Source organism: Mixophyes fleayi, chromosome 2 (assembly GCF_038048845.1).
Source record: "Mixophyes fleayi isolate aMixFle1 chromosome 2, aMixFle1.hap1, whole genome shotgun sequence".
NCBI lineage: Eukaryota > Metazoa > Chordata > Amphibia > Anura > Limnodynastidae > Mixophyes > Mixophyes fleayi.
This window is the reverse complement of record NC_134403.1, coordinates 128,954,648-128,969,403: the sequence shown is the minus strand read 5'-3', so window position 1 is coordinate 128,969,403 and position 14,756 is coordinate 128,954,648.

The following is a 14,756-nucleotide window of genomic DNA, read 5'->3' as shown; positions in this document are numbered from 1 at the left end:
GTTTTTGTTACTGGAAATTGAAAACAGGGAAGTTTTAATTTTTCCCCACCCAAAAACAGAGAGGGTATTATGGTCTGAGCAAACTTAAGGTGTTTCTTTTGTTTTAAAATTTATGAGATGCAAACTAAAGTGCAGCCAGTCACATCGTTTTAGAACCTTTCCATACATTTGATGAATTAGTGGGCACAAACTAAACCTTCTACTGTAGGATTTGGATGCACTTGTCACAGTATCATATGTTAGGTTCCATATTTCCACTATAAGATGAGAACTATTGGCAAACTACCCTTCTAACCAGCTTGTGCACTGTATTAGCTGTAAGGTAGGGCAAATAAGACAAAATATTTTTTCCTCGGGAAAACGAATGGACCTCACTTTGGGCCGTGGTGGGTATCATCATGCTGAAACAGGAACTAGCCTTCCCCAAAGTTGAAAAAAAAGCACATAATTCTCTAGAATGTCATAGTATTCTGTAGCATTAAGATTCCCCTTCACTGGATCTAAAGGGCCCCAGCCAAACCACAAGAAACAGCCCCAGACCATTATTCCTTCTCCACCAACTTTTCCAGTTGGTAGTACACATTCATGTAAGAAGTGCTCTTGCAGGCCTGGAAGGTGCAGTCGATGCAACCGTACAGGGTGCAAGGCAGAGGGAGCACCACGGCTGCACGCTAGATCTACTGGCAACTAACTCACAATGTGTCCAGCACAGATATGACGCGCACACTGGGTGCAGAGCTTACTGGGGGCGCCAGCAGTAACACCCCCACATCTTTACATAATTGGCCAAATGCTGCCTATTCCCGTAGAGAGGCAGCATATAATCCACAATGACGTGACTTCACACAGGGAGCGCAGCCTCTTCATGTGCACACTGTACATGCGCGCTTCATGACCTCATCTCTGCTCCTCTATACATTATGTGCGGTCCCTGACCACATGTCCTTCTCCAAAAAAAATTAATGCAAGGGAAAAGGCGCAAAGGGTAAGGAAAATGCACTTCAAAGAAACGTGAAATGGCTGAATGAATAGTGCTTATAATGCACAGCGATAATGGTATAATATCTTACAAGAATCAATGTGTAGCTAAAGTTCATATATAATTAAAAATTTATAGTCAAATCAAGATATCAAGTAGTATGACCAGTGGGTCAAATCCACATGTAGAATTTGCAGAACTATTTGATATTTTGATTTGATTATAAATTTTTAGTCATATATGAACTCTAACTGCTCACATTGATTCTTGTAAGATATTATACCATTAGCACTGTGCATTATAAGCACTATTCATTCAGTATTTTTTAATACCTCCATTTCACTTGTCCTTGAAGTATATTTTTCTTTTCCTTTGCACCTTTTCCCTTGCATTAATATCTTTGGATTTATTGATTTTGGGGATGTGAGACAACCCCATTAGGGTCTGTGGCAGCATTCGATTACATACACAGCATTCGATTATATACACATTTCCTCCTCCCCCTGCTTCCCATTCAATTTCTGCTGTCTACATACTCCCCCTCCTTCCCCAGCTGCTTGTCCGTCTACATCTATAACCCATAGTCTCCATCTCCAATTTGTATGTGTACCTCTTACCCCATCTGTCCCCCTCTTTCTGTGCCTCTCTGTATTATCACCATCTGTCTCTGTCTTCCCCTTTATGTTTCCTTTCAGTCTTCAATTTGTATATGTGTACTTCTCCCCATGTGTGCTTTCATCTCCCCCTTTATGTGTCTGTGCATCCATACCTCCCAACACGTCTGTGCACGGCAGTAGGGGGCATAGCCACGTCACAACCTTGCATCCGCCGACATACCCACCCATAGGACAAACAGATAATTTTCTAGTGGTCTAACATTCAAGCCCTCAAATGTCATATGCGAACCACACGGGAGATTTCTCATTTTGGTAGGAGAACTGAACAACACCCTTTATACCTCAGTTAATGTGTATGCCCCCAACACGGACCAAGCCCACTTCTTTTATAATCTTAGGGGCATATTCAATTAGCTTTTGGATTCGCGGCAACGCGCCGGAACAGCCGCGAAACGTAATACACGGTACCGCAATAACGTGGATTTTCGTTCGCAGCCCATAGGGTTGCGAACGAAAATCCGCGTTAATGCGGTACCGTAATAACCGCAAGAACGCGCACTTTTCGCGGCAACGCGCGTTACCGCGAATCAAAAAGCTAATTGAATATGCCCCTTAGTGACATGTTACTACTACACAGGATTGGCAATGTGATCATGGCCAGGGACTTCAGTACTACTCTTGATGGCCATCTGGATTGGCCCAAGCCCCACCATTCTCTACCCGGAACACTGTGGCTAAGGACTCTAAAGCTCTGTTGCATCTCTTCACCCACCACCTTCTGTTGGATGTCTGGAGGCTTAAGGATCCCAATGTAAGGGACTTTTTTCTCCTTGCTCCATGATGTCCATACCAGGATTGACACAATCTTTCTTTGCATTTATCCTGCCCAACATATATCTGATGCTTCTATTTTCCTCTGTATGCTGTCGGACCATGGTCCAGTCATGGCTCATATAACAGACTACCATTCTAGCCAATGCCAGTTCCATTGGTGCCTTAACGATAGAACTATGCTCAACCCTCATTTGTGGACACAAATAGATACCGATACCGAGATTAGACACTATTTCACAACACATGCCTCCTCAACAATTTTCACCATGTTACTTTGGAATGCCCACCCGAACACCATAAACACTCGAAAATCCCCTGCGCTTGTACTTTCTCTCAATGCAGAAAAGGCATACAAAAGAATCAGTTGGTCTTTTATGTCTGCATCATTTTGGCTGAATTTTTGCAGAGGATACAGGCTCCTTATTCTGTTACCTCGGCCAGGGCATAGGTGAACTGTGTGCTCTCTGATTCCATTAACATATCCAATGGCACCCGACAGGGGTGCCCTCTTTAGCCCCTGACTTTTATACTCGTCATACAGCCCCTGGCCACAAGAATTCCTTTATACCTATGTTAGGCTGCTAGTGGTCAGATAACGAGCCTGCAGAACGGACTGGTGGAGGTCTTCGCCTATAGCAGCCGCCTTTCCCTTAGAGTTAGACACGCTCACTGGTACTCGGATGCCCCCAGGACTTGACTCCAATGTAGTGTAGGTTCGTTATACTAACCGCAGCGCAGGCCTGGAGACAATACAGATGGAAATGGATGGTCAGACGAAGCCAAGGTCAGGGGTCACTTGCAGAGTAGAATAGTCAGAAAACACGCCAAAGGGTCAGGGTCACGAGCAGATCAGCAGAATCCAAGGTACAGGCCAAAAGGTCAGGGTCACAGGCAATAAGGCAAGGTCCAGTAAACAGGCAAAAAGATCACAACAGAAATCCAGCAGTATATCAGAGTATGTCAGCACAAGTAACAAACTAGGACGCTATAACCGGCAGGGAAGCTAAGCCCCCCCTGCCTTGTTGAAGTCGTATAATTGGATGAACGAAAGTATATTGGTTTAATATTGGTTTGCCGTGCGTATTGCAAAGCGTACGCCACGTGTTACGTGGCGTGACGCGATCGCACGGTAAAATACGCACGCACACACTCGCATTACAACAGTTAGTTATTTATATAATTTCATATTGGTTCCGTTACACTGTAATTCAGGAGCAGATAGTATTCGGTTTATTATTAGTCTATATATATATTTATGTATATGTATAGATATATATATATATATATATATATATATATATATAGTGATTATATGTACATTGTAGTGTTATTAAAGGTTTAGGTAATAGGAAAGGTGTCATGCCTGATATCATATTGAAGCCCTAATCATCAGCAGCTGTCCGGTGCAGTCGGCGAAGAGATCGCACATTGCATACTTTAGTTATTGATATTAGAGAGTAAACCTTTGTATGATACTGGCTATGAAAAGGAGCAGACCCCCTGGAGAGAAGACCCCCACCTTTGGATTCCTTAGATTGAATCAACCTATTACCTGTCTGGCCTGGACCCACCCAACGTCTGGACCTATAGAAACCATCTACGTCATCTCTATTGTTCACAATGAAACACTGACTGTATATATATTAGCTGCATCTCACTGGGGCTTTAGTCAACTCTGACACAATATTCTATACAGAATATTGTCCATCGGGTCCCGTGGGTGCGCAGCGTGCGCAAGCGATTGCATTGGTATGTACTTATCTTTTGGTATTGGCTGTGCTGTACTTTATCATAATATAATAATGTATTGAAATTGTTGACTATTTACATCTGTTTAAAATAAATCACTTTGTGCTTTGGACACACATACAATTGATTGGGCAATGCTTATTTTAAAACGATAGAATTACTTTAATAGCCTTATATACTGACATTGGCCAATCAGGGCTTAGCCCTGTAATGAATAACAGGCTTAGACTTAATAAATTAATTACAGTAATTAATTAGCCCACAGGCTATACACTAGCGCATGCAACCAGCTGCAGCACTTGCCGGGGCGCACGGCTTAATACACGCGGCGTCCGGGCGTTGCCTTGGCAATGGTTGGACCCGAGTAACAGGAAGTCATGGAGACGGCCAGGACGTTCACCCAGGTAGGAAGTGAGTCGCGGCGGTGCCAGAGGCCACCATAGCTCCTGACAACCTAGAAATTAAGGGCATGTCAATAGTCACAGCTGTATACAAAATCTGTTTGCTGATGATATCTTGCTCACTTCAACGTCCCCCCATACAGCACTCCCGAACCATTTCAAAGTCTTATACATTTATGGTGAGCTATCAGGTTACGATATCAACTTTTCCAAAGCAGAGGCACTCCCCTTCAGTTTCTTCCCAGCCATCCTTGATTTTCTTAAAGACAACTTCATTTTTTTCTGGGAACCTGTTGAAATAAAGTACCAGGGAGTTTTCATCATGGGAGCCTATGATTTGCTTTACAAAGAGACCTTCCCTAAGATATACGTACTTTCAAATTGGACCTGTTCAGATGGCAATCAGTGTTTATCTCTTGGCTTGGCAGAATTGTTGCTCTCAAAATTAACATATTGCCTAGACTGCTTTATCTTTTTCAGACTCCAGACTCTGCCCACTAATGTTGTTAAATGTATTCTTTCCCAACTGCATCAATGGTTCATACAATTTGTCTGGAATGGTAAGCCATGAAGAACTAACTTTTCAAACCTAAGACAGCCCACCACTGATGGCGGCAGAGGTTTCCTGGATATACGTCTTTATTTCTTTACCTCTCACTTAAGCCATACTGTTGCCTGGTTTGCTACAAACTAAGCTCCTAGATGTGTTGCATTAGAAGCTGACTCTTGCAAGGTTACTTCTCTGTCCATTGTTCTGGCTGACCCACCTAAAAATATATCCCTGTTAGCACTTACATATGTTGCAAAACTCATTTTAATACCACTTGGGCTCTATCTACCATCACCCCACACTGGAGATGCTGTAATAGAAGTTTGAGCTCCGGTTGGCAAGAATCTTTGAATATTTCCAATTCTGAAACTACATCTTTTCTCTCCCTAAAACATTATTTTCTCAAGCTCCGATTCAACTGAAGTCCTTTTGTTGTTGTTATAAGGGACCGATTGCCATTCTGTATAATCTATTAGTAAATGCTAAACAATCTCCTACCCCTAAACATGAACTTAATTGGGAAAGATCCCCATACAAGGACTATTGGCCATAGAAACATAGAATTTGACGGCAGAGAAGAACCACTTGGCCCATCTAGTCTGTCCATTCTTTTACCTATGGTAACCTCCAACCCTATTTAATTCTTATTTCTATTGTAGGATATATTTTTGTCTATACCAAGCATGTTTAAATTGCTCTATTGTATTAGCCTCTACCACCTTTGATGGTGGCTATTCCTCTTATCCACTACCTTTTCTGTGACATAATTTTTTCTCAAATTTCCTCTGAACTTACTTCCTTTCAGTTTCAGTGCATGTCCGTGTGTTCTAATACTTCTCTTCCTTTGAAGAATTTTTCCTCTTGTACCTTGCTGAAACCTTTGAAAGTTTCTATCATGTCCCCAATGTCTCTAAATTATACATATTAAGATCTTTCAGTCTATCCAGGTAAGTTTTGCTACGTAGACCGTGCACCATTTTATTTTCCCTTCTTTGTACAGTCTCTAATGTATTTATATAATTCTGGAGATATGTCCTCCAGAAGTGAATACAGTATTCTAGATGAGGCCGTACCAATGTATACAGTGGTATTATTACTGCTTTCTTTCTGCTACTCTTCTAATTCCTCTCTCTATGCAACCAAGCATGTGACTTGCCTTTCTTATTACATTGTTAAATTGCTTACCTGCCTTTAAGTCACCTGAAATGGTGACTCCTAGATCTCTTTCCTCCTCAGTAACTTCCAGTAAAGTGCTGTTAATACTACATTTAGCTTTTGCATGATTTTTCATTTTTTTGGGCATTTTTGTCATTGCCACACTCTTGACCATTCCTTGATTATCAATCATTTTTTTTTACCCCTCCTGGTGTGTCTACTCTATTGCATATCTTTGTGTCATCTGCAAAAAGACATACTTTCCCAATACCATTTGAGATATCACCAATACAGATATTAAAAAGCACTGATCAAAATACAGATCCCATAGTTACTCCACAGATAGCCTTTCCCTCCTGCAAATGCACTCCATTTACTACAACTTTGTATTCTGTTTTCTATTCTGCAGCCAAGATCTTATCCATTCAACCATCTTAGAATCCAATCCCAAGCTTTAGAGTTTATCTAACAGTTTGCAATGTGGGACAGTGTCAAAAGCCTCCAGGAAATTCATGCATTGGAATGGGAGAGGGTTTAAGGAACTTTATTTTTCTCATTTTGTGTTTAAAATCTACCACCTTTGTTTTTGTGTGGTATAAGTCTGTCTCTGTATTTATATTAAACCATACTGCTTGATGATTACTGGTTCCTAGGGTCTCACCCACATTTACATCAGACATTCTGTTACCATTTGTAAATATTGAGTTTAATATTGTGTCTTTGCAAGTAGGCTTCCTCACCAATTTCTTGAGGGATGTTCCCTGTAAGGAGTTCAGAATGTCCCTACTTTTAGTGGAACTTGCAAAAGACCCCTCCTAGCTCGCATCAGGAAGATTAATGTCTCCCATGACTATTACTTCTCCTTTGAATGCCATTTTAGTGATTTTATGCAATAGGTTCCTGTCCAGTTCCCCTTCCTGGCCTGGTGGTCTATAGACCAGTTTGAAGAATAGCCCTTTAACACATTTATTTGGTCACTCAGTTTTTTCTTAAATACTTTGTACCCACTCGGCTCCAAAGGATGTTTGGCTCAGCTTACCCCTACTGTTGGAGAAGTTGTGGGGAATTAGGCTCTTTCCTCCACATTTGGTGGTCATGTCCTAAGATTGCTAGGTTTTAGGATGAAATAACCACTCTTATTTATAATGTTATCTCAATACCCATCTGTAAAAATCCATGGTCATTCCTGTAATTATTAACGCACCTAGGTGCTTGATAGCTTGCCACTGGAAAATACCTGCTCTCCCTTCCATCCATGTGCATAGTGAAACTTGGTGTCTCGCAAATATGATTTCCACATACATAAATAATAAAACTTAGAAATTTTCTGAAATATGGGATCTGTGCTACTATAATACTTTAATTTATCTCAATTCCTTCACAGGCGGACTCTCAGACTCAACTTGATAGTTGCGGCTGAGTGTATTGCACATGTGATTTTTAGTGGTTCTCTCTAGATTGTCTTTCAATGGGTTGTCAGGCTCCCAGGAGTCAACGTCACTCCTCCTGCCCCCCCCATTATATTTTACCAGTTGTAAAGTGCTACGAAATCTGCTGGTGCTATATAAATGTTGATGATGATATTTTAGTATGCACCTTCTCAATACCCAGGCGTCCCTGTTCATGGTAAATTTCATTCTATATCAGCAACTTTGCTTTGCAGTTTTTAGGGATTTTATAGTCCTCCTTTTGGTTTTCTCTATGTCAATTGTGCTTATATATATATATGTATCCCTGTTGTTTGTGTTGTTTCTGTTTTGTTATGTTTGAAAAGTTAAAGTTGTTAAAAAAAAGTTTTAAAAACCTAAAATTGATGCCCTGAAAGAGTTTGAAGGTAAAGTGCAAATACAATCCCTGGGTGATACAGAGAAAGAAAGAAAGCGCATTGGAATGGGAGAGGGTTTAAGGAACTTTATTTTTCTCATTTTGTTTTTATTTATTATACTTAGGCTGTAACTAGAACAGTGTAGCCTTACATTGCACAAGAGGACATTACAGCTGGGAAGCAACATCTACGCCTACCAAGAAGGAAGAAGGAGGCAGAGGGTGTTTCGGGGAGGGGGAGGGGCTGCGCACCAGCATTCTTTCTTGCCCAGGGCACTAAAATGTCTGACATCTGCCAAACTCATATTCGTCCATCAGCCTGCCAGATGGTGAAGTTTAATATGTCACTCCAGAGAACAAGTTTTCACTGCTCCAGAGTCCAAGTGTTTTACACCACTCCAGTTGACAGTGGTCATTGTACATTGTGATCAGAGGCTACTTTGTAGTTCCCTGACCATGGAAACTCAATCTGAGAAACAGCTTCTAGATGCAGTTCAGAACTCGGTAGTGAATGTTGCAACTGAGGAGAGACGATTCTTACATGTTTCAGCACTCTGATGTCCTGTACTGTGAGCTTGTATGGCCTACCGCTGTTGCTGCTCCTAACCACTTCCTCTTCAAAATTTGCGGCACTTTGACAAGTGCAAAAATTTGATGATCTGACATATTGGAAAGGTGGAATCTTATGACAGTGCCACGATGAATGTCATAGATTGGAAGCTTCCATTTTTGTATGTATGACCCAGTATTGTTTTATTACTGTCTGTTCCCAATTATAAAGCGCTACAGAATCTGCTAGTGCTATATAAATCATTGGTGTTGATGATGAAAGTCACAGCTCTTCAATACGACCCACTCTACTGCTGTTTGACTATAGACTGCATAGCTGTATGCATCTGTTAGCAATGGTTGTTGCTGAAATGGCCAAATACACTAATTAGAAGCGTGTACACATACTTTTAGCCATCCAGTGTAGCTTTTATATCAATTACTATTAGATTTAATTTGTTTATATTGGATCATTTAGTGCTGAATAAAGGGCAAATTTATAAAGTGTCTCTTAACGCTAAAGCTTACCTGGTTGAAATAATATCTTTATTTCTAGAGCTATAAATGCACCAGACCTGAAGTAAATTAAACCAGTTTTGTATCGCTGTATTTGAGAGAAACATCATGTACATTATAGGCTGTTTTTTTAATGTCTGTAAATTACGCTCTTAAAACACCTCTCCATTCATATTAAATTGATTCTAGAAGAAAATGGTTAAGAAGCATCTAAGTCCTAATGATTCTAAAGCAATATTTCTCCCTCTACAACAATTCTCCACTTATATAATAATAATTGTTTATTTAGATAATATGTTCTGACAGATCCAGTTTAAATAGGTTATCCATCCACAGTGGTAATCAGTCAAAGCATTAATGAGAGGGGGGTAAGCTACTCCATCTTCACATCAGGGTCAGCACTAAATGGACGGAAAAGGCAAATATACATTTTAAAAAGTAAAATACTTCTCCGTATCTTTAGAGTGCAAGTGGGAAAAAAACATTTAATTGAAGATTGTGTGCACCCACCTGATGGCAATCCATCTTTACTTAGGTGTACAATGCTTTCCAAGGAGGAAATGTAGTGCATAGGAATGTTTTCACAGGCTGCAACAGTTACCTCCAGAATTAACAACTTTGATGTATAAGCTTTGTTTCATATAGCTGAATTCCACTATTTACCATAGAAAACAGAAGAATCTCTAGCACGGTTTCCTGAAGAATTATAAAAGTATGTCTTGGACATTATGTATTGGTCTGTTTTTCACACTATATATTTTTAGCATAAGTACATGAATGGGAGCTTAGGTTTCCATCCTTGTGGTATCCCTAACTGTGATGTATTTTGTGGTACACTAAATTCTGTTAGGGTCCCTGGATCTTTGCTCCCTTCTCCCACAAGCCTCCCCAATTTCTGCAAGTTTGGTCATACACTTCATATCTACTAATGTTAGAAGTTGAATTCCCACATAGTTTTCCATTCACTTAAAAAAATGAAATAAACTGAATTTAAAATAACAGGCAATACATGAACTTCCAATCTCTATTTTTAGAATTAAACTTTTTTGTCAACAATGAGACTGGTTTGTGAATGTGACCTTATAATGAAAACTGGGGGCATTTTTTTTGTTTGTCTATCTGTCCAGCGGTGGGCTGCACTATTTCTCAAGTGTGCTGCTGGTGGATCTCTGAAGAAAAATGCTTAGGGCTAGATTTACTAAGCTGCAGGTTTGAAAAAGTGGGGATGTTGCCTATAGCAACCAATCAGATTCTAGCTTTCATTTATTTAGTACCTTCTACAAAATGACAGCTAGAATCTGATTGGTTGCTATAGGCAACATCCCCACTTTTTCAAACCCGCAGCTTAGTAAATATAGCCCTTAGTGTTATTTCTTTTCCTCTAAATACTCCATGGAAGTCAATCCACTGGATTGATTCCTTTTCCAGTTTAGGTAGAGACAGGTTAGAAATTGCTTCCAGACAGTATATGAGGCAGCTCTTGCTCTTCTCAAACATCTTTGTGTGACTGCCGAAGCCGTCTCTGAAAACCATAAACATAACAAGCATGGAAAAATGGGCCACCATGGAGTATTTTGAGGAAAACAAATTAACAATAAGCATAATTTGCATTTTTCCTCTTCAATCCTCCATAACAACCATTACAGTGGGATGCACCAAAGCAAAGCCATGTATACTGCAAAATCATGAATTTACTAGGTGGATAACATGTCTCCCGAACTGAGAGTCAGTGAAGGATAAGACGTTGTTACTGCCCATGTTGAGTAGGAGATCAGGATCTCTTGCACCTTCAACCTCTTGTATGCCTGCACATTACTTCCCTCATTAATCTCAATATGGCTTGTTTAAAAAGGGACACACTCTTCCCAAGTCCCTACAGAAACCATGAAGAGTTTTTCTGTGTGCCTAAAATGCTCCTGTTCTGAATATATGGAAACTGTCCTCACCAAGTCCAATCAGTGTAGTTTTTCATCACTGCGCTATGGAGAAAAAAAAGATGGCAGTATGACATCGTGATTAATGAGGAATTAAGTCACAAATGCTGGACTGGCTGTAAACACCACCTTATTTGAATAGACATTAAGAAAGGACAGCACTTTTAATTCTCCAATTCTGTGATCAGAAGTAATTGCTACCACCTTTAGTGTCATGCATCTCAAAGAAACTTCTTTCAGTGGTTCAATGAGGACAGACATCAGAGTGTTGAGCACTAAATTCTGGCCTCAAGGGATCTCACCTAATAGAGGGATGAATTCTCATTGTTTGGAAAAGGTGAATAATCAAAAATTCGATGGTAACTTGGTATCTAAGAACACACTCAATGCAGACCTTGAGTGTAGATAAAGCGTGACCTTTGCTGAAACCATCCTGAAGCAATTCAAGAACCTGTGGAATAGTTGCTGTAGTTGAACGGAATTTACAGTAAGACTGGGTACACACTATAGAAAATTTCTCCCAATGAGATATCCTTAACTACTTTACCAGTGATTAAAAAAAATAAAGTTCCGATCAGCACGTCTATTCATGTGTACACACTAAACACATTTTAAAAATTTACCTTCAGATCTGTGCTCTTTATCTGTCATAATCATTGGCTGAAAAGATTTTGACTCTGCACACTCCATAGAGATCTATGAACACTGAGTGCATATTTTCTTAGATGTTTGGGGAATTTTATGTTTACTGTTGATTTTATGTATGTGGTTTGATGTGGGTGGCACATTCCGGACCTTGCAATCCTGACTAACAGATCTCCCCCTAGCCCACAATCAGGATGTACTTACATACATAATAATTGACTTTTCATCTTATCAGTCAAAATAAAACTCCTTCTCTGGTGCTTGCCCTGGACACGGAAAAGGCTTTTGACTGGGCATCATGGAAGTACATGTCTCTAACCCCTCAGCAATTTGGTTTTATGGACAGATTTCTGAAGGCCATTGACACACTATACCGGAATTCGTCCACCTTGCTTCTTACTAACGGCATTCCCTCCAGACCCTTTTCTCTGGCCAATGGCAATAGGCAGGATGCCCCCTTTCCCCCTTGCTATTTGCCCTGGTCACCAAACCCCTGGCTAGCAGGATTTGCACTAATTCAACAGCATCTGGAATTTCCTCTGCTACTGCTAAATACAAAATATCCCAATCAAAATATCCCAATTTTTCAATCACATACATGAGGGGCTAAGATTAATAAGACATAGTCCCTATACAAAGCTAATTTTCCTCCTCTTAGTCAGAGGCTCGAACAAGACCTCCTCCACTGGCAGAAACATTTTCTGTCTTGAATAGCCACAGTTAACACCATGAAGATGAATGTCTTTCCTAAGATATTATACCTGTTTCAGACCTAGCCTGTCATGTACCACCTCAAACTCTTGCATAAACCACATGTAACAATTGTATTTAGAACTTCAACAAACGTTGGATAAAGCGTGATCTGCTGGCTATGGCATCTGTGTCCGGTGGCCTTGGTCTGCCCTTATTCTGCGGAGAATATCAAGCTACCCACCTTAGCCAAATGTTGATCTGGCACATTGCCCCACCTGTCAAACAATGGGTCGGTCTAGAAAATTAACTCATTCAAACCAGGTCCCTGGAATACTTACCCTGGCTCCCAAAAACAACATAGGCCCACCTCTGTGTGTTCTGTTCCTGCATTACTCTTTACGCGTTCCATTTGGGAATAGAAGTCTCCGCCTGTCAGACCGTCCCTCTCTGCTCACTCCAATATGGGATCACCCTCTTTCTCATAATGGACTTAACTGGATTTACCCTCCGATTGACGCTCACCAAGCCTTTTATGTGCTCATGTCCCTCATCTCGTCAAATCCATCAATAAATTAATTTTACAGACTTCCTGTGCAGCCAAATTTTAGATAGTATGAAATTGTAAAAATCGTAACCGCCCCTCCCCAAGAGGTTATAAGCCGCATCCAGTTCGTTACCAAGATGGAATATCACCAGCCTCCAGAATAATAAAGTGTCCTCTTTTATAAAGTTTTGGATCCCTAGTTCACGTACCATGAGACCTCCTTGCCTGGCATGTCCTGAATATACATTATTTACATTGCCTGCTCCCCACCCCATTGCTCCAGACACATTTCCTTTGCTGATGGCATAGAATAAAATTCACAGACTCCATTTGAAAGTGTCTGGTATGGACAAATTTGTTGAGCCTTTTCAGTCTAAAACTGTGCAAAAGGCTCCTGGTGACTTTCTAACAAGGAAAAGTCTGCAATAGAACCATGTGCCTTCTTGACCTGCAGGAACAATAGAAATTGCATGAGCCTCATTTCAGGATAGCAAGCTGCCAACTTTATTAGGGTTGACAGAGTCCTGGTTTGGACAAAGATGTTCTCCCTTGGATATCGATGAAACTCTACCTTATACAGTTTTCTTACAGTGTCCAACACCCATTGAGTGAGTCCATATTCTTGCATACTTTGTGATTTAGCCCCCTACTAGTGTTAATGGAGACTGATCCGGACAATAGTCATTTTGGAGTTCTCCGATTTGTCTTGCATTCTGTAAGTCTGAATATCCGATAGAATGGTAGGGTACTTAAACCTTCTGTCTTGTAGCAAGTGGTAAGATTTACCCCCAGAAGACTTCTGTATGACAATGTCCAATTTGCCTCCAAATAGCAAGGACCATTCAAATGTGAGATTACCTACACTATTCTTTGACTGCAGGTCTGTTGCCCAAGGGCACATCCATAGAGATCTTCTGCCACGGCTGCTGATACTATTATCCGTGTGAAGAAAGTAATATTGTATAAAGATGCTTCACACAGAAATTCCTCTTTGCATAACCTCAATGCTTCTCGATAAGTTTTGTCTGTTCATTTTCTCTTTGACATCTGTATAAAGTCTCTATCCCCCCACAATTTAAGTGCCCTGACCTCTGAGGCCATAGACACACCTGACTTCAAAGTGCTTCCAGATGAAATCTGAAGCTTCTTACTATTGGATCCCTCAGGTGACCCATATCTCTTCAGTAGGGATAGTAGTTCTGTATGTCACACTAGCTACAGGTTCATCCACTTTTGGGACCAATCTCAAGCCCAGTCCTCAGTTTACACTATCAGATGGTGCATCGCTGGCACACAAGAGAATGTAAGCTACAGAAAATAATAAAACACTACCTGACCTACATAGGAGGAAAATACGGTGAAGAGGAGAAGCATTCTTATATACTGTCTGGCCTTTCTGTACCTAAAGGATGATACTACTACTACTACTACTACTACTGCTGTTCAGAGACAGTTTGCAGACACTCTCTTTAGCCTGCTGGTAAACAGTTTGCACTCAATATCAGGAATGCGAACCCTTAAAGATATTTTCCAGTGATAATGCTAATAAAATTTAGGGACTACCATTTTTTATTGTCACATTATCATTATATATCAAGACTTGTACTTGCCGTTAAAGACATGTATTTAAAACAAAATTGGGCTCCTGGAACAGTAGGCTTCACAACCCTGCACATTTTCAAAATCATTTTTAGGACAGCTTTGTATGTGTAGAAATATTTTTTTTTATTTTCCCGTTAAGGTAAAAATGTTGCTTCTTTTCGAAC